This window comes from Gopherus flavomarginatus, chromosome 1, assembly GCF_025201925.1.
Source record: "Gopherus flavomarginatus isolate rGopFla2 chromosome 1, rGopFla2.mat.asm, whole genome shotgun sequence".
In the NCBI taxonomy this organism is placed as follows: domain Eukaryota; kingdom Metazoa; phylum Chordata; order Testudines; family Testudinidae; genus Gopherus; species Gopherus flavomarginatus.
In genome coordinates, this window is record NC_066617.1 from 147,041,704 (window position 1) to 147,062,531 (window position 20,828).

A 20,828-nucleotide genomic window follows, 5' to 3' on the forward strand; every position below is an offset into this window, starting at 1 on the left:
CCCACTAGGCTGCAGGCAGGGAAGGAGGGTGCCAGAAAGGGAAGGCTAAAGGGGTGTGGGGGGCAACCAAGGACCTAGGGGAGGAAGGGTGTCAGGTCACCGATTCAGAGGGGAATTCCAGCTCCTCTAGTTGCACTAAGGGATCAGGGGGGACAACTGCAGAAGTGGGGTGCAGTGAACAAGGGGAAACCAAATGGGGAAGGACACAAGCGCTTGGGAGGGGGCGTGGGCACACGAGGGGAGGGACCAATCATGGCTGGGGGAGCACAGGGTGGGGGGGAAAAGGGCGAGCTGAGAATGGGGTAGAGGGACCACGGGGACAGCTGCAGGCTGGGGCAGATCTATCAGGCCGCAGAGGGAAATAGGTACGGCGGACAAATGTGGCAAAGGAAAGGAGTCAGTCCAAGGGGAGCGGGGGGGGTGGTGCACCCACAGGCACTTGTGCCAAAAAGCCAATGCTAGGCTGCTGCTGCTGCAGGCCCAAACGATGGAAGCGGGCGTGGTGAGCCAGGCGAGCAGCTCAGTCCCAGAGGCAGGAGTCCGAAGTAGAAGGAAAACAGCCAGCGGGGGTGGTGGAGGGGGCAACAATGGTGGTGGGGGCGAAAGGGGACACGGATGGTCCAGGGGAGGACTCCACGCCACACCCCTGGCATCCCAACAGATACAGTCCAAACCCCCACCACAAGAGCACAGTTAGAAAAATACTCAGTCCAAGAATGCCCCCTCCACAGTGGTCTCCACACAGTCTCCCAGCAGTGGGCAGTCCTCTTCTTCTTGTCCTTCTCCGGGCAACAACAGCTCCCTAGCAGCAGACACAGTAGTCCCAGCAGCTCCAGGTGGTGGTGGTGGTCTGGTGTCCAGGCAGGAGGGACCCCGCTCAGGTGGTGTCCTCAGCAACAAGGGCCAGAGTCCCTCACTCCCTCCCCTGGGAAGCAGGCCAGCAGCCCCCACCCCCAGGGCTGTAGGTGGAGTAACAGCAGCAACCGAGGACGGTGGAATCTACTAGCCAGCCAGTAAGCAGATAGCAGAGAGAGGGGTGAGTGGTGGTGTCTAGCCCAGCCAGGGGAGCAGCAGGAGCAGGAACAGCAGCAGAAACAGCAGCAGCAGCAGCAGCAGCAGCAACAGCGAGGGCCCAGTGCCCAGCAGGAACAGCAGCAGCAGGAGCCCTCTCCCTCCTTCCTCTACAGCAGAGCGGTCCTATTGGCATCCAGCAGGGGTGGGCGGGCAAAGCCCGCCCACTTCTAAAGGACCTCCCCCCAGCCTAAGAGGAGGACCCACAGGTCTGGGACACCAAGTAATTACGTGGGACAGCTAATGAAGAAACAGGATCGGGAGTGTGGTCATAGGGCTAAACGAAGGGAACCTGATGGGGACACCAAGCAGAGAACCCCGGACAACACCCACTGCTCCTCGAAGGCATCAAGGGAGCCAGTGGACGCTGCCCAGAGGAACTCTGCCCGGATGCATGAACAGACGGAGGAACGGAAATAGGCCCTACAGTTGCAGGAAATCCCACCGCCCAACCTCCTCTCCCTGGTGTTGTAGATGGCCAGTTTGGCCAGGGCCAAGAGGAGGTTGAGAAGGAGATCCTGTGACTTTGTGGGGCCATGGATGGGGAAGATGTAGATAAAAAGGTGAGGGGAAAAGTGCAATCAAAAACGCAAGAAAATATTTAAGAGGACCCGGAACAGGGACTGCAACCTGGCGCACTCCAAATAAATGTGTGCCAGGGTCTCCTTCTCACCACAGAAAGGGCAAGTGTTAGGGACAGGGGTGAACCACGCCACATACACGCCCGTGCTCACGGTCCCGTGAAGGAGCCACCAACTGACAACCCCGGTGGGCCTTGGGACCAGGGCAGAATACAAGCCGGCCCACCGGGGCTTCTCACCCTCGAGAGGTGGCAGAAGGTCCCGCCATTTGGTATAGGGGCGGGACGCGAGGGTGAGGTAGTGAAGGGTGTGGAGCACGAGCGTGTAGAGAAGTTTCCATGGCTCGGCCTGGAATAGAACTGGCTGCAGATCTTGCAGGCGGCTTGTACAGCAGAGCGGTCGAAGGGAGATCCACTACTGGCCCAAGGAGAAGCAGGCTTCTGTTCCTGGAGTGACCAGAGCAGGGGCTGCAGTAGAGTAATCAGGAACCTGCTAGAACCAATTAAAACAAGCAGGATAATTAAGACACCTGGAGCCAATTAAGAAACTGCTAGAATCAATTAGGACAGGCTATCTAATCAGGACACCTGAGTTTAAAAGGGAACTCACTTCAGTTTGTGGTGTGTATGCGAGGAGCTGGGAGGAAGAGGATCTGAGAGTGAGAAGACATATTGCTGGAATACTGAGAGTACCAGCATTATCAGGCACCAGGAGAAAGTCCTGTGGTGAGGATAAAGAAGGTGTTTGGAGGAGGCCATGGGGAAGTAGCCCAGGGAGTTGTAACTGTTGTGCAGCTGTTGCAGGAGGCACTTTAGACAACTGTAGTCCACAGGGCCCAGCACTGGAACCCAGAGTAGAGGGCAGGCCCAGGTTCCCTCCGAACTCCAGATCAGACACAGGAGGAATTGACCTGGACTGTGGCTTCTACCAGAGGGGAAGGTCTCTGGGCTGTTTTTCAACTCACATGGTGAATCTGTGAGGTGAGCAAATCCACCAATAAGCTCATGTCCCACCAAAGTACAGGAGGAACTTTGTCACAGTGGATGGAAAACTGGCTAGAATATCGGGTTTAATGGGTAGTGATCAAAGGCTCAATGTCTAGCTGGCAGCCAGTATCAAGCAGAGTGCCCCAGGGATCGGTCCTGGGTCTGGTTTTGTTCAACATCTTTATTAATGATCTGGATGGTGGGATAAATTGCACCTCTAGCAAGTTTGCAGATGACAGTAAACTGGGGGGAGGGAAAAGAGGTAGATATGCTGGAGAGTATGGATAGGGCCCAGAGTGACATAGACAAATTGGAAGATTGGGCCAAAAGAAATCTCATGAGGTTCAACAAGGAAAAGTGCAGAGTCCTGCACTTAGGATGGAAGAATCCCATGTACTGCTACAGGCTGGGGAACAACTGACTAAGCTGCAGTTCTGCAGAAAAGGACCTTGGGATTACAGTGGATGAGAAGCTGGATATGAGTCAGCAGCATGCCCTTGTGGCCAAGAAGGCCAATGGCATATTGGGCATTGATAGCAGATCAAGGGAAGTGATTATCCCCCTCTATTAGGTACTGGTGAGGCCAAACCTGGAGTATTGTGTCCAGTTTTGGTCTCCTCACTATAGAAGGGATGTAGACAAATTGGAGAGAGTCCAGCAGAGGGCAACAAAAATTATCAGGGGGCTGGGGCACATGACTTATGAGGAGCGGCTGAGGGAACTAGGGTTATTTAGTCTGCAGAAGAGAAGAATGAGGGGGAATTTGATAGATGCTTCAACTACCTGAAAGGGGGTTCCAAAGAGGATGGAGCTAGGCTGTTTTCAGTGGTACCTGATGACAGAACAAGGAGTAATGGTCTCAAGTTGCAGTGGGGGAGGTTTAGGTTGGATCTTAGGAAAAACTTTTTCACTAGGAGGGTGGTGAAGCACTGGAATGGGTTACCTAAGGAGGTGATGGAATCTCCTTCCTTAGAGGTTTTTAAGGCCCTGCTTGACAAAGCCCTGGCTGGGATGATTTAACTGGAGATTGGTCCTAATTTAAGCAAGGGGGAAAACTAGATGACCTCCTGAGGTCTCTTCCAACCCTAATCCTCTATGATTCTATTATACCAAGCCAGTAACAAAAGTAAACTTTTGTCTCACCACACTGGTTAACCAGAAGTTAAAAATGCAATCTCCTTAGGTACCCTAGCCCTTGCTTCATCATCCAGACACTGGACTTTATGATGAGTTGTAAAAAAACAATGTTATCATATACCGTGTCCTTTTGATCCCAAGAGATCAGCCACTTAGCCAGGTCACTATGTAACTCAGATCTTACCCAATAATCATGCTGATACTGATCCTTTAGCAACTAAAAACTAAAGGTTTAATAATAGAGTTACAAATTGTTAATAGATCATATACATACAAATTATATTTTTAGTCTTTATAGATCAGGATCATAGTGATGGAATAAACTGTGATATTGCAGAAGTCTCTCTAGAAATACCCAAACAGATTAGGGGTCATCAGTCCATGTTCAAAGCTTCCTTTTTCAGAAATCCAGTCCAGAGAAATAAAGCACAAAATGAAGATGAAATTATATGTAAGTAGGTTTTCCATGTGTCTGTTTAATAGTTAAGTTTAGGATTTTCAAAGGAGAATAAGGGAGTTAGGTGTCAGAACATGGTTGAAATTCAGTGGGATTTAGACATGTAACATCCATAAATTCCTTTGAAAAAAGCCAAACTAAGAAATCTGCTAGTTTTTTAAATTTCAGGTTATATTACAACAGACTCAACCTCACCCCATCCCACACTCCAGATCCCTTTGCGGCCTCTGGCACTGAGCGGGAGGCAAGGAGATGATTAAGTGAAGGTCCTGACTCTCACATTACTGAGTTCAGGCCAATAGAATCTCCTTCCACTCTTGGTTTCATGCCAGCTTTATATAAACATACAGGGAACTGAACAGGTTCACACTGTGGCTTACACATCAATGGAGAGATCTGTGCTGTCCTCCCTTAGCCAGGGCCCATCTGTTCCATTGTGGGATAATCCACTTCAGTAAGAGGAATAATCCAGTGTTTTTAGAGGCAGTCCTGTAAGAAACAAACACAAAAGAAATAAAAGGAAAACATTAAAAAAAATCCATCTTTCATCCTCCTTCTCTGTCCTTTCCATAGCTGTACGGCTGTGAGGGAAGGGAATGTGAATCTTGTGCTGAGGTATCTACGGAGACTATTTGTCTCATTATTATTACTATTTATTTGCATTATTGGCACACCTTGAGGACACATTCAGGACTATGGCTCTGTTGTACCCTGGACAAGAACAAAATCAGGATGAAAACAAATACTGAAATATCAGAATTTCCAAAAAGATGGAAATCCTGTTTTCCAACCAGCTCTCTTAGACACATTCTTGTGAGTTAATAGTGCAGCTGTAAAGCCAGGAGGGGTAAGGTATTGATAATTCCCTTGTTTTACTGTCACACAACATCAAACAGCCAATAATTGTGGATTAGGATCTGTGTGGCATTATGGCAGGCCTACATTCACTATAAAGGACCATCATAAATACTTCAAAACTTTTTGTTAAAACACATTAATGAAAAAAACCAAAACAAAATGAGTGAAAACATTTGACATTTAGAAAATACGTACTTTTTAAAAAAAAATCACTCAGATTTTTTCAAGGTAAAATGTCTTGCTTGCTTGTTCTTTATATGTTGTTAAAAACCCTAGTTGGGAAAGAGAGATGTAGTTATGGGTTGCAGCTTTTATTTTGCTGTAGTTGAAGCCTGATCCTACTTCTTCCCAAGAGGAAATAAGAAAAACTCACAGACATGGAAAGAACAGTGAAGATAAGGGGATGCAGCATCTGTCTCTCTGTCATCACCACTTGCAGTTTAGTTCCTGGAAAAAAATGTGTCAGGAATGTCACACAATTCGAACAACTGTATTAGCCACATTAACATCTGGCAAAATGTTTAAAGGATCAGGCTAACTGGTTGTTTATTGCCTATCATTTTTTGTTTGCCTGTTACCCTTGCATCACTGCTGTAAGTCTGTCCTAGCAAGCTAACCCAGAGTCTTACTAGGTAGAAGGCAAAAAGAGAAAGGTAGACAAGAGGTAGAAGAAAGTACAGATGGAGGAGGAAATTAACACACTAGGGATGGGGCAACAGCAGAAACATTAGGTTCACATTTCAGGCCTTCCTGAGGATTTAGCCAAACTCCATGAGGGTGGTGACGTAATGCATTTGCATTTTCTCCCCAGTTTGGCTAGGGTGTATTGTAGGTTATGATATTAATACAATGTTAAAATTAGGAAGGTACATTAATATTCCTGAGGACCTGGAAGAATCAGAATAATAGTTAATAACTCTTATTCTTCTTTCTCTTCACTTCCTCTGTTTGGGGTCATTTACTTTTATAGCCTTCTTTCAAATTCATGATCGTACACTTTACTGTTGTGCCAGCTGGTTTCCCTAAGATCCACTGATATCTGGTCTATGTCCTGAAACTTCATTTGCCCTCTTGGTTGTGTTCACTCTGAAATCATTGCAAAAGTCATCCTTCCAATATGGCTCTCAGGTCTCTGTTGGATATGTCCATATCAACAAAGCGTAGCCTCTCTCAACTTTTCTTCAGTTGTGGCAACCCACATAAGGCCCTTACAATTTCATTTTGTTTCCTATCATGGAAAGTCCAACCATTTAACCATTTCAACAATTTTATTTCTGGAGAACATACTGATTTCCTTTCTTGAGGCTGCTCAAGTCTGTTTTCTGCACATTAGATAGGGTCTAATTGCACTTTTATACACTCCACCTTTTAACTTTATTAGAATCATTTTGTCACAGAACTGGGGTAAGAGCTCACTATTTGCATCATGCAGCATTGGTAAGATGTAAGGAATCACTCAGGAGGGCACCATTGTCAGCAATGATTGATCTCAAGTATTTAAATTCTTTCACTCTAAGCTTTTTGCCTGTGATATCCTTTATCACATACCTTTGCACAGTTTAATCCAGAATAACTTCAACTTCTTGCTGTTGCTGTCTCATTTCTCTAAACTACTCCATGAGGTTCCATAGAGGAAATATGGCATCAATTATACTCCTTTCTGGCATAAATCCATAGTGATGCATCCAAATTTCAGCTGTTCCACACAAACCCTTTTCAATAATCTCCCATACTTTTATAGCATGTGGAGTCATCTTAAATGGGTGATGATTAGCATATAAAGTAATATCTTTATGCTTAAAAATCATAGAATATCAGGGTGGGAAGGAAGCCCCACCTAATCCAACCCCCTGCTCAAAACAGGGCCAGTCCCCAGACAGGTTTTTGCCCCAGCTGGCCCTCTCAAGGATTGAACTCACAACCCTGGATTTAGTAGGCTAATGCTCAAACCACTGAGCTATCCCTCCCCCTGCACAAAGTTTTTACACCATTCATTTGGCATTTTCTTAAGAATATCACTGAACAGATGTGTAAAATACTTAACCCCTTCCTTTCTCAATGACTTCAACACATCCACCAGTACTTCAACTGCCCAGGTTCTTCCTCTCATTTTTCACTTGCCTATGTAACTCTACAACCTCTTCCTCCTGTATGCAATCTGTTACATTCCAGTTGGCTTACATTTTCTTAATTCCTCCCTTGGGTTCTCCTCATTCATCATTCTTTCAAAATAATCACTCCAAAGTTTATTGATTGCTTCACCTTTTTTTCTAATATAAGCAAACTCGTTCAGATCCTTCGTCATCTTCTTCATTGTCATAGTGAATTTGTAGATGATCTTTTCTCCCTCACATTCTCCTCATAAATTATATAGTTTGTCACAGGCTACATTTTTAACTATCACAACACTTATTTTAGCCTCTTTATTTTTGCCTCCCTACATGCTATCTTATCACTGCTCAAGCCACTGATCTGCCATTTCTTAAAGGTTACCTTTTTCCTCTCAACTGATTCTTTAAATTGAGGATTGTACCATCACAATTCCCTTCTTATCGTTTTGGCACTGGTTTAATTACTCCTAGGACTTTGCATACCATTTTCAGTAATATTAATTTGTAATAGTTATCCTCCACCCATTCCTCTGTGTAATCAGGAAGACTACATATTACTACTTGTTTAAAGATTTTTTTTCATTCCTATCTTTAAGTTTCCACCACTTAGGCCTTTCCATCACCCAGGAATTCAGATGTTTCCAAGTTCTCTGCATTCTGAAGTCCATAAGAAGAAGTCTGTGCTGGTTCACAAATCTCTCATTGGGTATTATCTTAACTAATAATCAAGAATAAAATATCTATCATTTTGTTGAACATAAATCAATTTTGGACTTGTGTCCTCCACTAGCATTAGTTATGAGGTGGTATTCTGTCTTCTGAAAGTGCATGTTTTCAATCATTACATCCAATGCCAGACAAGTCTGTAGGACCATTGCTCCCTTGGAGTTTATGGTTCCAATGCCTTGCCCTCCAGGGACTGTTTCATATACTGTCTTTGCAGTTCCAATATCTACATTTAGATCTGCTCTGATAATTCTCATTGGGTGGTATGTTTCCAGTAAGGCATAACAACTAATCAGAAAACTCCTCCTTTACCTTTTGATGCTCTCCCAACTGTGGTTCATATCCACTTACTATACGGGCAGTTACCTCTTCCCAAGACAGTTTAAAAAACATCAGTTGGTCCAACTTCTGGTAACCTTTATCACATACCTCTGCATGGTTAAATCCAGAATAACTTCAACACCATTTATATCAGTTTGATTTGTATTCTGGTATTTTTCCCCATAAATATTTATGTACTATACCCAAATAAATAATTAGCATCCTGACAAACCTGCTTTTTGGGATATTCAAGAGTTCATATAAAAAGAAAGATAAGTAGACTCTACTGACTTTTCCTTGTTTTCTATCTTCTTCAGCCTGGAGGCCAGGGAAGAGCAATACACTTTACACTCAAACCAACTTTTTATTTTAATAGAAAAGTAGTAACAGTCATCACCATTTTGCATCATTTTGTCCTTTGAACAGATTATGAACTTCTTTCCATCGAAAGAAAATACATAAATGAATTGGTCAGATTTCTGTGTTCCTGCATGTGATGAAATTTAAGACTGGAGTCTTCTGACTAACAAATCATTCTGAAACCTACGGAGAATTTGCTTTCTGCTGATATGCCACTGTCTATCATTCTGTTCATTTTCACCCTGTATGTCTGTTGACATTGAAGTTTTCCAAATATCTTAGGGCTGAATGTTGAAAAGGAATTAGATGTTGTGGTGCTCAGTGTCACAACACCTAACTTTTAAGTGTCTGAAAACATCACTGTGATCCACCAGGCCTGTGTTAGGTACCTTGGCTCTCCATAGAATGAATGGGGGAGAGGGTGCCTGACACTGTGATGCACAAAAGCCACCATGCTAGTCAGAGAACTGCCTAAGTTAGCAAGTGGGAAATAGCACACAACCCTCTTGTCAGTATGTCCCCACCCCCCGAGAGTTTGGTTCCTTATGCCACTTTTGCATGAAGACACAGGGGATTGGAACTTCCTTTATAACCACTACAAGTCCCCTGTCCACCTGAGGGGGAGAAAGGATTTCAACAGCGATCTGTCACTCAGAGGAGTACTCTAACCACTGGGCCATGGGATATTCTGATGTGAAGCTCCCTCAGTCTCTCAAGTTGAAGCTGTTGTACTCTGGATAAATAACTAAAGAGTTATTAGAGTAGGGGAACTGGATCCTGGCCTCCCACATTTCTGAGTGCTTTAACCAACTCTAGAGCTATTCTCATGACTGTGCTCACTCTCTTTTTCTCTTAAAGAGTCATTTGGGTCAGAGAGTAAAAATACAAACTTGAGAATGACTGTATAGCCTGGTGATCAGATTTTAAAAATTTATTCAGAGTGCAAAAGCTTAGTGTCCCATAGCCTGATGGTTAAGGCATGCTCCTGAGAGCTGGCAGATCTCAGTTTAAATCTCTTCACCACCTCAGGTGAAGGGGAGCTTGAACTTCAGTTATCTCACATGGGTATGCTAACCACGGGATTAAAATTCAGGAAAGAAGTAATCTTCCTCCTCCTTCCTTTCTAAACTCCTCAGATATTTTGTGTGGTATTAGGCAGCCCCTGAGAACATTCTGTAACATTCTAATAAAAACCTAGCATTACAGAGTACCAATAAAGCATATGCTAAATGAATTAAAACCTAGCTAACTGACATTTCTCAAAAAAAAGTAGTTGTCAGGGGGAATCATCCTTGAACATAAGTGGTTCTAATGAGGTTCTGTAGGTTTTGGTTCTAGCTAGTTTGACTTTCTACAACATATGAAACCTGAGCATTTTCTGCTTCCTTTATTAATTTAGTGCTCTCCTGGCTGTTCCACCTAGTCTCCAACCAAGATCAGCTCCACTACTTCTGAGATGCAACCATCTCATTCATTCAGTGTCCTCTCATACTGGAATGTGACCCAGTGTTCCACAAAACTAAATTCAGCTTCACACCAGTTTGAACAGTTTGCTTCCAGTGTTTTCTGTCTGCTGCTTTCTCTCATTCACTGGACCAGTAGTACCTCTGAAATCATGTGGACATTACTCTTCTTTAACTCCCTTCCAAAATCCCTGAAATATTTTATAATCTGGGAAGTTCCACATGATGTCATATTGTTATTTCCAATGTCCATCATCAGCAGTGGAGATTTGCCAGATGAATTCAGAATCCCATCCAATCTTGTAGATGAATCTCTTGTCTTTGCTCCAGAAAGAAAGCAGACCATCCTGCTGTCCCTTTGCTGAATTCTCTGTCAACTCTTCTTAATATGGAGTCGCTAGCAATTGTTGCCTTTCATCTGGATACAGCTGAAGAATCTGAGGTAGGACCAAGTACACCTGGACCATCCCTAACACGTGTTTGTCTAAGCTGATCTTAAAAATCTCTAGTGACAGGGATTCCACAATCTCCTTTAGAAGCCTATTACAGCACATAATTATCCTTGTACTCAGAAAGGTTTCCCCAAAATCTAACCTAAATCTTCCTTACTGCAGATTAGGCCCATTATTTCTTGTCCTTGCTTCAAAGGACATGGAGAAAAATTGATCAAAGTCCAACAACCTTTAACATATTTGAAAAATCTTATGAGGTCCCCCCTCAGTCTTCTTTTCTCAAGAGTAAAGATACCCAGTTATTTTAACCTTTCCTCATAGCTCAGGTTTTCTAAACTTATTATCATTTTTGTCACTTTCCTCTGAATTTTCTCCGATTTGTCCACATGTTCTTACAGGGTGGCACTCAAAACTCAACACATTACTCCAGCTGAGGCCTCCTGAGTGCCAAGTATAGTGGGATGATTACTTCCTATGCCTTACATGTAGCACCTCTCTTAATACACCCAGAGTGATAGTAGGCTTTTTCTCAGCTGCATCACATTGCTGATTCATATTCAATTTGTGACTGATTACAACCCCAAGATCCTTTTCTGCAGTAGTAACTAGCCAGTTATTCCCATTCAATAATTGTACATCTGATTTTTTTCTTCCTAAGTGCAGTATTTTGTACCTGTCTTCACTGAATTTCATTTTGTTGATTCATACTAATTCTCCAGTTTCTGAAGTTAATTTGAATTCTAAGCCTGTCCTCTAAGATGTTTGCAACCCCTTGGTGTAATCCACAAACTAATAAGCATACTCTCCACTTCATTATCCAATTAATTAATGAAAATACTGTTTCTGTGTCTTGTCTGGCATTCAAGACCTATGAGACTAGAAATCATGCTCAGCACAAATGAAAGATCAGTGGAATCCCAGGAACATGCTGAATCATAGAATATCAGGGTTGGAAGGGACCTCAGGAGGTCATCTAGTCCAACCCCCTGCTCAAAGCAGGACCAATTCCCAACTAAGAGCTGAGAGTAGATGAAGGTCTTATTGCCTCCCCCATAAAAGGGAGGTTTAAGGCAAATTGGTATTCAGTCAAGTTGTTCACATGAAGAGAAGATTATATTAAGACAAACCTTCCCACACATGATGATGGTGGGGTCCTTCCCTCTCAGATTGAGGCACTGAGAACTTTCCTCAGTATTAGAACTGTGAGCTCCCACTATCTTTCACTATCCAGGAGGGAAGTGGATCCACTCCACAGCTAATGGGCCTGAGACCAATATGCATTTCCTGAATCTTAACAAAAGAAAAAGCCTGAAGTTTTAAACAGAGAATGAATGTTTGCCTCCTCATGCTGCAACATTGTTACATTTGAGCTAATTTTTGGGGAGAAAATTGAAAAAGGAAAGATATCAAAATGAACATATGTTGTCTCCCTCTCAAGCAGTAAACAATTCTAGTTCTGCTCCACTACTCCTTCCTGGTATTTAAATACCCAGGGGAGAGAAACCACCTGTGATGTTCCCCTCTGGTGTTATCTGGACAGGTGATCTGCTAGGTCACTCCAATCCTTGAATCTGGGACCCAGCCTTATCCTGCTCTGCTGTGAGAACCCCCACTCCTGGGCTGTTCACCCACAGCCTATGGCATGCTAGCTGTCCCTTGGATTGTGCAACCGACTGACACTAGCCAATATCACTGGTCCCAGACACAACCCTAGAAACCTCCATCTTCCAGTGTCCAATTATGCCTGCTGAGCGCTGCAAGTTTATATGAGTTCATCAACTGAACAAAGAAATTCATTCCAAAGGGAGTCTCTGACACGCTTCAAACCAAACAGACAGCTTCAGGTAGAATAAACAAATTTATTAACTATAAAGATAGATGTTAAGTGATTATAAATCAAAGCATAACAAGTCATTTGGGCAAATGAAATAAAAGCAAAATGCATTCTAAGCAGATCTTTACACTTTCAATGCCCTTACAAACTTAAATGGTTCTCAGCACAGGCTGGTTGGTTGCTCTTCAGCCAGACTCTCCCCTTTGATCAGCACTTCAGTCACTTGGTGTGGTGTCTGTAGATGTAGCTGGAAGAGAGATCAAGAGCATGGCAAATGTCTCTCTCTTTTATCATGTTCTTTCTTCCCTCTTGGCTTTGCCCACCGCCCCTTCAGAGTCCGGTGAGCATGACCTCATTACAGTTCCAAACTGACCAAAGGAAGGGGAGTGACTTTTGTTGCTGCCTAGGCCAGTGTCCTTTGTTCCTGTGAGGCTGGGCTGGGTTTGTACCATACCTGCCCTGATGTGGTGTGAACTGTCTCTCTGTTCTTGGAGAGTTTTTGTCTGGGCTTATTTTGAGCCATGAGGATATATTTTCAGCATCATAACTAGATACATGAAATTATAACTGTGATATTATTGACATAAACTGTGACCATATAGACCATTGTTGCAACCAAGGTCCTACAGTTGCACCAAATTTTGTACAAATGTAAGCAGGAGAATGGTCCTGCTATTGTGGGGAACTTTCCTGGCTTCTGCACTACCCTGGTGAGGTGGACTAGTGAAAGGATCTGAGTCATCACTCCCACTTCCTTTACCCAGAGGCCTCCCTGCCCTTGAGGACTCCCCTTCCACTCTCCTGTCTGGCAAAGTCCTTGCAACCCCAACAAGGCTGGGCCCAGGATTCCTGAGGGGCTCGACCCCCAACCCTGCTGTGGTCACCTAGGACAGGGGTTAGGGTGTCCCCACTCTGGGGTAATCTCTTTGCACTGGGCACTTCCCTGACCCATTGATCATTACATACAATTTAAAGCAAATGCAAGTTATTTAATCAACAATTAATTTAAAAAAGAATAAGGAAAAATGGGAAAGGTTAAAGGAAAACACATCACCCCTCTTTGTGGCTGGGAACATTAAAAACAGGGTCTCTGGACCATCAGGGCAGTTCACAGTCTGTTCCTTGTAGGTCCCAAGCCTCCTACATAGGCTCTGGCTGTGCTGGAGGGATGCTGCGGGTTGGACACTTACTCTAATGGTGGCCACACACCTCTGGGCTTTAGGTGGTGGGACCCTTCTTCCCAGCATCAGCCTCCCGTCGGGTTAAGATCCCCCTCCAAGTCTGGCATGCAAGGATCCTTGGCTGGGGGTGTCTTTCTGTGCTGGGCCCTTTATCCAGGGTTTCTCCTTGGCTGGACTCAGTTGCTCACCACACCTGGCTCCAGCTCCAGCCCCAGCTCCACTCTGCCTCAGCACTGATGCTGCTGCTCTTCCTCCAGTCCCCTGGTCTGCTTCTCTGGCCCCTCTGGCTCTGTGGCTGCAGCTCTGCTCCCAGCAGAAGATCTGCTCACCCTGGGCTGTGTCTCTGGCTTTGGGGCTGCAGCTCTGCTCCCTAGCTCAGCTTGGGCCCCTGCTCTCTCCTTAGCTTGGCCCCACTCTGTCTGATCCAGGCAATTCCAGAGGATGGGACTCTCTTGGCCTCCTGACTCCCTGATTAGCCTGCCCTGTCAATCAGGCTAACCTGGATCATTGGACTCTCCCCATTATTCCTGGGGCCTGTCAATCTCAGGGTCCTGATCTCCCATCAGCTCTTCCCCTTTCTTTTGGTACTGGGAGCTAGCCAACCAAAACACCCCAACTGAGTTTTAGTAAGGAGACAACAGACCACTTAGACAAAGGAGGTCAAGTAAGGTGTTTATAGACAGGTTGAAATTTGCTGGTTATAATTATGCTGTCTGTATATGTGTATCATTTTTGTATTTGAAGTTATGAACATTGGCTATGTACTTGTATCTCAATGTGTTTGATTCTAAGTAACCTCAGTAAAACATTTGGTCAGCTTCTTGAGAAAGGACTATTGTCAGTAAGTGGCTAATCAAGAAACACTTAACTGACAATGGACTTTGGGAGACGCCAATCCCCATCTGAGCTTTCCTGGGAATGTTCAAACTAACATGTGAACAATGGCATTGGCCTGCAAAAACCTGAATCATTTATGGATATGTGACTTGCCCAGGTGGCTACAAAATCCATCTTGTTGCTGTGACTTTCCACAGAAGAACAAAGGGGTTTCTGCCCATGAAAGAAAAAATATAAAAGGCCCTTGAAGCCTCTCCATTTTGTTTTCAGCTGGCTCAAGAGATGGCCTCCCCACCCCAAAGAGATGCCTGAAATAAATTAGAAAAAAAGGACGGTAACTGCAGAGTGTGAGTGATTGGTGGACCCAGGCCATAAGCCACAACATTGGTCTGAAAAGGATTGGCCCCATACTAGGAAGGAGTCCAGCCTGTGAAAGAAGCTTATTGAGATGTCTCGGAGGGTGAAATTTATCTGTATTCAATTTCCTACTGTGTTAGACTTAGACTTGTGTGTTTTATTTTGCTTGGTAACTTTCTTTGTTCTGTCTGTTATTACTTGGAACCACTTAAATCCTACTTTTTATCCTTAATAAAATCACTTTTTGCTTATTAATTAACCTAGAGGAACTAATTAATGCCTAAGGGAGCAAACAGCTGTGCATTTCTTTCTATCAGTGTTATAGAAGGTGGACAATTTATAAGTTTAACCTGTATAAGCTTTATACAGAGTAAAACAGATTTATTCATGGTTTATATCCTATTAGGAGCTGGATGTCTGGGTGCTAGAGACAGGAGTGCTTGCTAAGCCATTTTCAGTTAAGTCTGCAGCTTTGGGGGCATGGGTCAGATCCTATGTCTGTGTTGCAGCAGATTAGCATATCTGGATCAACAAAACAGGGTTCTGAAGTCCCAGGCTGAAGGGAAGATGGGCTCAGAGGTAGTTTCAGCACATCAGGTAACAGTGCCAAGGAGATCTCTGTGACCAAAAACATCACAATAACCTATAACATTACTGTAACAACAATGCTCAGTGCATCATGAGCCTTCCAAAAATACCCAACGTGACAAATTTTGCATTGGATACCACATAATCATTTTATAAAAATGAACATAGGGGTGTAGGGTGTTCCCCCGAGGTACAGAGTGTCACACCATCTGACTGTCCTCTTTTTGTAGTGCCACCCACACCAACAGTGGAAACAAGAATGCCTTTAGAAGGCATCGGGTTATGCCACATAAGAAGTGTCCATCAGAAGCCCTGCACTCTGACCAGCACACTCAGAACAAGTTACACATAAGAAGGTGAAGAAAAGTAAAATTCTAAACTTTTACCTCTGCATTAACTCACCCAATTCAACATTTTCATGTGTATGTGTTTGTGTAAGTGCAACAATAAACATTAGAAAGAGGAAGGTGCAAAAAAATCAGTTTGGAAGGCCCTTCTGCAGTGTATTCTGCATTCCTCAGACTCTGATTCTTCATATACTCTAACCAAAATCAGACAAAAACAACAAACCAAGTCTTCCAATACAGTCGTTTATAGCTATTTCCACTGTGCAGAACTTCACCGTGTAACTGATGCTGCTAATCTGGTCACTGCACCTTACAGGAAATCAGCGGCACCTCAACAGCAATAACAGAGAGGGTCCATTCCATTATGCACAGACAATATTTTACAAAAACACAGGTTGTGTTTACACTTTAGAACTGAACCACAAGTTATCAAATGGGTAGGGTAGAAATGGTTTAAACACACATGGTTCGACATCTCCACTACATTCATGCTGCTGCTGTCTGTTTGCAGGGAGAGACAGCTCAGTGGTTTGAGCATTGGCCTCCTAAACCCAGGGTTGTGAGTTCAATCCTTGAGGGGGCCGTTTAGGGAATTGAGGTAAAAATCTGTTTGGGGATTGGCCCTGCTTTCAGCAGGGGATGGACTGGATGATCTTCTGAGGTCCCTTCCAACCCTAATCTTCTAAGATTCCTGCATCTCCAGGACCACTGTTCTAAATTACGTAAGTCATAATGCCTTGTCAGTATCTTTCCCAGCACAAAACTGAGAAGCAGAGGATTCTGGGAGATCTTGAAAGGCCACTCTTGTGCAGTGGAAATTATTGACCCATAGCTTGTACTCAGTGATGCTAAAATCATTCAAATTGGGATTGTTTGTGACCATGTGGCATTTAGTGCTGTTGAAAACAAGCCTATTCCCAACAGCATTAGACATAAAAGTAAACCATTGGGAGAACTTTGGTAAGCGGACATGAAGTGTGTAACAAGTGGGCTAGGGGGACCATAATGTTCTTGGCATGGAACATTTCTCCAATGGGGACAAAGGGGGACTGACTGGGTCATGAGGTGTAAGGATACCTTCACACCAGGCAGAGCTTATTGGGCTTGAGGTGGTGAAGTTAAGGAACATTCATGTTGACCATGCCCAGTCCATGGAAATATGGTACAGAAGTGAAATTCTTTCCCAAATTGTGTATTTTGTGTAACAGCATCTTTAATTATCCAATGACGTCAATGAGAACCTCTTCCTGGTGACTACAGTAGCTCACAGCAGGGTTTCTCTGTTGCTCTCATCTTGTTTATGATGTACCTGTAGGTTTGCTTAGTGATTTGAGAAACAGGATAGGGGAAAGGTGGGGAGTGGGTGGGGCAGGTGAATTTTCTTTTGCTATGTTGGCTTCATGGGCAGGGATATTGATATCCCCTCACAACCATCTCAGTCCATCCCACCACGCTTTTAAAGAACACCTTCAACTATTTTCCCCAAAAGGAACCTGTAGTTTGATCAGTGTTGTCCTTTTATTTGTATTGCTTCGTGATGCAATTCTTCTGTTACTGAATGAAATGAAATATATAAAAGGTGGCAACTAAATCAGATTTTTTTTTACCAATTTATTGAAAGAAAACTATTTAACCAAGATAGCTTATTTTAAAACATTAATTAGTTCACTCTCACTGAACTGGAAAAGGAAAAAGAAAACATATTCAGCTAGTAGAAAGGATCTGATTGCCTATGGCATCCAAAAGACGTGGTTTATCAGATTTAACTGTCTGCTTTTTCTCTGAGTGGCCATTCCCAGAGTCTTTCGTCACACACTCACAAACAATATGTGGTCACAGCAAAGTGTGTTACAATTTTACAACATAAAAGCAGCCTGTAAAGAAGAAAAGATGAGAGTGCTAGTATTTATTGGGGGGATATTTTTCACTGTGTTTGGGATACCCCAGATTTTATGGTTTCCATGATCCATCTCATGCTGATATCTCAGGCTTTGGCAAAAGAACCAGCTGATCACAAATATAGCCCTTTTCATCTTTATATGAACCAGAGGAGAGCTCTCCACCTGTAACAAGTTCACAGTTCCCATCAATGTATCCTTTCTTTACTGCAAACCTATGACAGTGTAAAAGGTAGAATAAAACTACAAAGAAGTAAGTCACTTTAGTTATATCTCTATTACTACCTTCTTTTTTCAAGTTAAAAATGTCTGTAAGGTAAGGTAAAATGGTATATATGAAATTAACATAAAGTGGGTACAAAACTAGTTATAAGACCTTACTTAAAGAGTAGTAGCCCTGGGTCCAGTATATTCAATATTTGCATTAGAGATGAGCTAATGGAGTAAAAAGAATGTTTATAAAATTTGTGGATAACACCAAGCTGGGAAGGGTTGCTAGCACACTGGAGTAGAGGTTTAGTATGCAAAATGATCTTGACAAATTAGAGAATTGGTCTGAAATCAACAAGATGAAAATCACTAAAAAAAAGTGCGAAGTACTGCACTTAGGAAAGAAACACTAAACGCACAACTACAAAATGGAGAATAGCTGGCCAGGCCATGGCCATGATACTGCTGAAAAGGATCTGGAGTTTATAATCGATCAGAAACTGAATATGAGCCCCCAATGTAATGGAGTTACAAAAAAGTCTAATATCATTTTTGGATGTATTAACAGGAGTGTCATATGTAAGACATCAGAGGTAACTGACCCTCTGTATTCAGCACTGGTGAGACCTCAGCTTGAGTCCTGTGTCCATTTCTGGGTGCCATATTTAGGAAAAATGTGGAAAGCATCATAATTTTTAACCTGACCTCTGAGGAAAGGTTGAAAGGACTAGGCATGCTTAGAGAAGAGAAGAGAAGACTGAGGGGTGACCAGATATGTTAAGGGCTGTTATAAAGAGGCTGGTGATTGACTGTTCTCAATGTAGGTAGGGAAGAAGTAATCAATTTAATCTTCAGCAGGAGAAATTATGTTTAGATATTAGAGAGGTTATGGAATCCTCATCTTTGGAGGTTTTTATGAACAGGGTAGACAAACACCTGTCAGGGATGGTCTAGGGATATTTGCAGGTGGCTGTACTAGAAGACCTCTTGAGGTCCTTCTGATCTACATTTCTCTGATTACTATATTCTTATTCCCTCCTGTTAACTGTTTTTATCTTGCTACACTCCTCTCTGGTGGTCTTTCAACATGTGACTTAAAACAGGTTATCCTCCTTTACATTTCCTCAAGACTCACTTCTGAGTTATACAGCAAGTGTACATTTTTGGTAAATAGGAATAAAAAGAATTGTCATCCAATTAACCCAAAATCTCATAATCTGCTATTCATCAGTGTAGCAACAGTGTTAAGGATTTAACATGAAATTATTTCAGTCTAAAGTTACAGCAGATAGATGAAAACTCTTTTGCCCCTTTCATAAAATCTTAGAATCATAGAAGATTAGGTTTGGAAGAGACCTCAGGAGGTCATCTAGTCCAATGTCCTGCTCAAAGCAGGACCAACTAAATCATCCCAGCCAAGGCTTTGTCAAGCAGGGCCTTAAAAACCTCTAAGGATGGAGATTCCACCACCTTCCTAGGTAACCCATTCCAGTGCTTCACCAGCCTCCTAGTGAAATTATGTTTCCTAGTATCCAACTTAGACCTCCCCCACTGCAACTTGAGACCATTACTCCTTGTTCTGTTATCTGCTACCACAGAGAACAGCTGAGCTCCATCCTTATTGGAACCCCCTTCAGATAGTTGAAGGCTGCTATCAAATCCCCCCCTCACTCTTCTCTTCTGCAGACTAAACAAGCCCAGTTCCCTCAGCCTCTCCTCATAAGTCATGTGCCCCAGCCTCCTGATCATTTTTGTTGTCCTCTGTTGGACTCTCTTCAGTTAAAATATTTTGTCATCCAACTATTTATTTTGGAAATAGAATGTCAAATAGATATAAAATGTTATGGTTAGAACTGACATTTCATGTTAAAATGATATGTAATTCAAAATGACAGATGTAAAATACTGCTTCAGAAAGTTGAAAATATCTTGAAATCAACATTTTCCCATGGATAAAACTACATTTTTGACTGAACATATATGACCAGATCTAGTTACCAGATTGATAGATATATATGAGATTATAATTTTCCCCTTAAAGAAACATCCTTTCCCAAAATGACACCCACATGTATCTTCAGAGTCCACCAAATAATCTCTCATTCTAACCCTCTCCCCATTTTTAGAGTTGTTTGGGGATATATCTGGGTTCCTGCTTTGATTTTGTCAAAGTTAGACTCGGGACTTTCAGTTTGTCAGATCACTCTGTTTTATTAGCACAGCGCTCTGCTAATAACACCCAGATAATGTTAGCACCATGCATGACACAAACTATCTTATTTATACAGATAAAAGGGCGAGAATTTAACAAGATAACAAAGGAAGCAGAATCTGATAAGTTTACCTGGGCTAGACATGCATATCTTATTTCCTTACTATTACCTATCTTCTGTTAATGTTTTACCATTAGCTTAAGTGGACTCATAGTTTATGCCTAATGTTTCTTTTCTTGACATCTGTGCTTCAACATTTCTTATTTCTACTTAAAGGTACATACAACATTTCTTTAATCCATTCTTATTTTTACAATTCATTCTACTTTCACAATTTCAGTGTCACACACAGTCAGCATTTCCCAGAATCTTCCCACTGGCCCAAATTTAGTCTTTTTCTTGGGACTGTTTCCACTCTTGTCTCGAGTATTTCAGTGTCTAGTCAAAAATAAACAAAGGAGCTTCTAGCACTGTAGTAGCAGAAACTGAGAGATTCAATGTTTCTTGTGATGTTAATGATGATGATGCAGTTCCAGTCTCGTTCATGCACACTCTGTTCATGTTAATACTACTTGCACTCAGTGGTTTTGTAGCCTCTTTTTGGTGATGATAATGGTTGCACTAATGGTGATATAAAATAAGCAAAAGAAAGTGCAAAGAAGTAGAGAGATCCTTCAGTATCCCTCTGGTCCAGGCCATGGGACAGGAGCTCCATCTTTGGAAAACTAGTTGGCAAAAAGTTCATCCCAGAGGTAATACAGGGAAGATAAGATCAGGCTTTTAAGAGTGCTTGGATAGAAGCTGAGCATTTGTTTCTTGGTCAGGTCTGGCTCCAGGCAC